Raw genomic sequence first — 5,276 nt, 5'->3', positions numbered from 1 at the left:
CTGCGGGCTGTAAATTGAAGTGGCGCTTGTTACCCCCTTGTTCTGTGTAGTTACAGGGTAAGTGTAACTCCTGCGGGCTGTAAATTAAAGTGGCGCTTGTTACCCCCTTGTTCTGTGTAGTTACAGGGTAAGTGTAACTCCTGCGGGCTGTAAATTAAAGTGGCGCTTGTTACCCCCTTGTTCTGTGTAGTTACAGGGTAAGTGTAACTCCTGCGGGCTGTAAATTAAAGTGGCGCTTGTTACCCCCTTGTTCTGTGTAGTTACAGGGTAAGTGTAACTCCTGCGGGCTGTAAATTAAAGTGGCGCTTGTTACCCCCTTGTTCTGTGTAGTTACAGGGTAAGTGTAACTCCTGCGGGCTGTAAATTAAAGTGGCGCTTGTTACCCCCTTGTTCTGTGTAGTTACAGGGTAAGTGTAACTCCTGCGGGCTGTAAATTAAAGTGGCGCTTGTTACCCCCTTGTTCTGTGTAGTTACAGGGTAAGTGTAACTCCTGCAGGCTGTAAATTAAAGTGGCGCTTGTTACCCCCTTGTTCTGTGTAGTTACAGGGTAAGTGTAACTCCTGCGGGCTGTAAATTAAAGTGACGCTTGTTACCCCCTTGTTCTGTGTAGTTACAGGGTAAGTGTTACTCCTGCAGGCTGTAAATTAAAGTGGCGCTTGTTTCCCCCTTGTTCTGTGTAGTTACAGGGTAAGTGTTACTCCTGCGGGCTGTAAATTAAAGTGGCGCTTGTTACCCCCTTGTTCTGTGTAGTTACAGGGTAAGTGTAACTCCTGCGGGCTGTAAATTAAAGTGGCGCTTGTTACCCCCTTGTTCTGTGTAGTTACAGGGTAAGTGTAACTCCTGCGGGCTGTAAATTAAAGTGGCGCTTGTTACCCCCTTGTTCTGTGTAGTTACAGGGTAAGTGTAACTCCTGCGGGCTGTAAATTAAAGTGGCGCTTGTTACCCCCTTGTTCTGTGTAGTTACAGGGTAAGTGTAACTCCTGCAGGCTGTAAATTAAAGTGGCGCTTGTTACCCCCTTGTTCTGTGTAGTTACAGGGTAAGTGTAACTCCTGCGGGCTGTAAATTAAAGTGACGCTTGTTACCCCCTTGTTCTGTGTAGTTACAGGGTAAGTGTAACTCCTGCGGGCTGTAAATTAAAGTGGCGCTTGTTTCCCCCTTGTTCTGTGTAGTTACAGGGTAAGTGTAACTCCTGCGGGCTGTAAATTAAAGTGGCGCTTGTTTCCCCCTTGTTCTGTGTAGTTACAGGGTAAGTGTAACTCCTGCAGGCTGTAAATTAAAGTGGCGCTTGTTACCCCCTTGTTCTGTGTAGTTACAGGGTAAGTGTAACTCCTGCAGGCTGTAAATTAAAGTGGCGCTTGTTTCCCCCTTGTTCTGTGTAGTTACAGGGTAAGTGTAACTCCTGCAGGCTGTAAATTAAAGTGGCGCTTGTTACCCCCTTGTTCTGTGTAGTTACAGGGTAAGTGTAACTCCTGCAGGCTGTAAATTAAAGTGACGCTTGTTACCCCCTTGTTCTGTGTAGTTACAGGGTAAGTGTAACTCCTGCAGGCTGTAAATTAAAGTGGCGCTTGTTACCCCCTTGTTCTGTGTAGTTACAGGGTAAGTGTAACTCCTGCAGGCTGTAAATTAAAGTGACGCTTGTTTCCCCCTTGTTCTGTGTAGTTACAGGGTAAGTGTAACTCCTGCGGGCTGTAAATTAAAGTGACGCTTGTTACCCCCTTGTTCTGTGTAGTAACAGGGTAAGTGTAACTCCTGCGGGCTGTAAATTGAAGTGGCGCTTGTTACCCCCTTGTTCTGTGTAGTTACAGGGTAAGTGTAACTCCTGCGGGCTGTAAATTAAAGTGGCGCTTGTTACCCCCTTGTTCTGTGTAGTTACAGGGTAAGTGTAACTCCTGCGGGCTGTAAATTAAAGTGGCGCTTGTTACCCCCTTGTTCTGTGTAGTTACAGGGTAAGTGTAACTCCTGCGGGCTGTAAATTAAAGTGGCGCTTGTTACCCCCTTGTTCTGTGTAGTTACAGGGTAAGTGTAACTCCTGCGGGCTGTAAATTAAAGTGGCGCTTGTTACCCCCTTGTTCTGTGTAGTTACAGGGTAAGTGTAACTCCTGCGGGCTGTAAATTAAAGTGGCGCTTGTTACCCCCTTGTTCTGTGTAGTTACAGGGTAAGTGTAACTCCTGCGGGCTGTAAATTAAAGTGACGCTTGTTACCCCCTTGTTCTGTGTAGTTACAGGGTAAGTGTAACTCCTGCGGGCTGTAAATTAAAGTGGAGCTTGTTACCCCCTTGTTCTGTGTAGTTACAGGGTAAGTGTAACTCCTACGGGCTGTAAATTAAAGTGGAGCTTGTTACCCCCTTGTTCTGTGTAGTTACAGGGTAAGTGTAACTCCTGCAGGCTGTAAATTAAAGTGGCGCTTGTTACCCCCTTGTTCTGTGTAGTTACAGGGTAAGTGTAACTCCTGCGGGCTGTAAATTAAAGTGGCATCATTACTGAGACGCGCCAGTCTCGAATCTCTCACGGAGGAGCGGGAATTTTCTTAGCAATGTAAAAAAGCACATCAACCAATCACTTGTTTAGCGTTCAGGTAAACAATACATTCAGATTCACCAATCGGAATGAATTCAGTTAGATTGAAACAAAAGGTGTGCATGTAAACAATGAATGGCGACCGCAGAAAGCAAAAGCTGAATCACGGACATTCAAATATGATTTTCAAGAAAGAACCTTGTTCTGTGTAGTTTCTGTGTAGTTTCTGTGCAGACCCAAAAAAACTGCATCTAACTTATAATCTCTTGAATATGAAAACACAACAAACAACAAATCCATTTGCCTTAACCATTGTGCGCTGTTCAGGGTCTTTTTGACCTACATTTCTGACTTTCATTCATGGGGATAACATGGATAATTTGACATGGTTTAGTGGAAGATTTTTGCCCATCTTTTGGAAAATGCTGTTTTAAAAGTAACAAATTATCACTTTAACCAGTAGATGGCTGCAGAGCACCACTATATGCCTTTTGACTAAATGAAAGACATCTTTTCACAAGTTTTTCCTGTTGTATTCATATCTACATATTATGTAATCACAATTATAATAATAAAAGTTACTTTTTGTCAAAGTTTAGGCACTTTTTGTACTGAAAAAAAAAAATCAGTTTTTCAGTAATGTTAGCCTATATTATGATTAGAATCAAATGAATTTGATCAATGGACAAAATTCATCCTCAAAATCAGAAACAACACAGAAATACAGAAATAAAGTGGCACACTTTAAATTTGTAGAATTATATGAAAAACAGATGTTTGAAATAAATTATAAACTCTAAAAACTCCAACTTTTCTCTTTGTAACATCCTGATCAGGTTTGATTCTAATCATAATGTAACATTATTGAAAAACTGATTTTTTTTTTCAGTACAAAAACTGCTAAATTTTGACAGAAAGTAACTTTTATTGTTATAATTGTGATTTCATTATATGTAGATATGAATCTAACTGGAAAAACTTGTGAAAAGATGTCTTTTAGTTTGAAACTTTTAGTACTTTTAGAGCTCTGCAGCCATCTACTGGTTTTTTTACTGCATTTTCCAAAATTTGGGCAAAAATATTACACTAAACCACGTCAAATTCTCCATGTTCTCCCCATGAATGAAAGTTAGAAATGTGGGTATTTTATAAGGCACTTTTTTTGTTGTTTTTTTTTGAGAATTTTTCTATTCTTTTTTTAAACATTTTGTGGAGTAAAAATGTCCAAATGTAGAGTAAAAACATTAATAAACTGAGTAAAATTACATTTGTTTAAAATATATATATATTGTTACAAAATTACATTTTGTTGCCTGGGGTCTCTCAGACCCCAAACAGCCTGACTGTAAACCGCAAACAAGCGCACAAAGGTTAAAGTGGTGGAACATAGTGCAGAACAAAGTGCAGCCATAACAGGGCATTGTGTATCAATAAATAAATACAAATAAATAGAATGAAGAAAAAAATATATCTATTATAGAGATGTCATTTAAAGGGTTAAGTTATGTTTATGCACTAAACAAGACCAATGAACTTGATTTATTAACCTATTAACACAGTATACCCCATTTTGCCATGATATATGTACTTAGAAGGCATTTGCCCACCGGCAACTATAGTTGCCGCTTGGACTTTTGTATACAAAAAACTATAGATCTCTTGTAAGATTTGTTTTGTTTGGATGATTCTAGAGACCTTCATGATTATGTAGATATATATATGTCAACAAAAAAATACTTATTAGTAACACTAAAATTACCTTTCTTTGGGAGGGTTTGCCTTCGCCATGCTTCCTGGAAGTAGGGGTAGGAAGTTGACAGCCTCATGTGACAGGGAGGAAGTGAATACCTTTTTTTTTTCTAGAAATCCTTTATTTGGTTGTTTGCTTGCATGTCATTGAGAAATAAAACATGGACAACCTCTAGAAAAATACTTACAAAAGGAATATGACAACTATAGTTGCCGGTGGGCTTAAATGCTAAATCCTGAAGTATCCCTTTAAGGTTTGAAAATTGTCTTGTGTGTCCCAGGCCTAAGATAATTGAACGGTCTTTTATCAGTCCAAAACACTAAACAATGTTGCAGATAGCAAGCACAGCTGGGCTGATTCTGGCTGAAATGCATCACTGTTGGCTCACTGTCGGCATCGGTGAACAGATAATGGGCCAGATCCGTGCCGACTGTGCAAAACACTTCTGGCTGACTGACAGCTTTTTCTGTGTGGGCCAGCCTCGGCTGAACGCAGTTGTACTGGTGTCAGGTCCATACTCGGTGTAGCTGTGTGGATTTACCTTCGGCCCGAGTTTGCTTTGTCACAAGCGGGCCACTACTAGAATTAAGGAACTCAGCCGTATGAAAAAAAGGTTTTGGCGATTAAATCCTGAGGAAGATCCAGCAGACGCAGACCATCGTTTTCAAGAGGAATCATTCAGCTGAAAAAATTAGCAAGTCATTTAATTAATTTTTTAAGTTTTAAATAATTTAAGTTCTAGTGTTCTTTGATTAATTGTCAAGATAAATATTTTTTTAAATTTTCTTTTTTATATCTAGATGTTTGCGATGAAATACCCATTCGGTCGGGGAGGTACGAGTGTTGATGAGATAATACGCCTATAATACGGTCTCTTTTTAAGATGATTGTGTGTTTTTTTTGTGTGTTTTTTTTATTTTTTATCGAGGTTGTCCTGCGAATGTGAATGAAAGAATACAAGTTTGTGTTTATCATTGTATTTCTGTGAATGGCATTTTAACATTTGTG

Source organism: Abramis brama, assembly GCF_963993115.1.
Source record: "Abramis brama genome assembly, chromosome: 20".
NCBI lineage: Eukaryota > Metazoa > Chordata > Actinopteri > Cypriniformes > Leuciscidae > Abramis > Abramis brama.
This window is presented reverse-complemented; position numbering follows the sequence as displayed.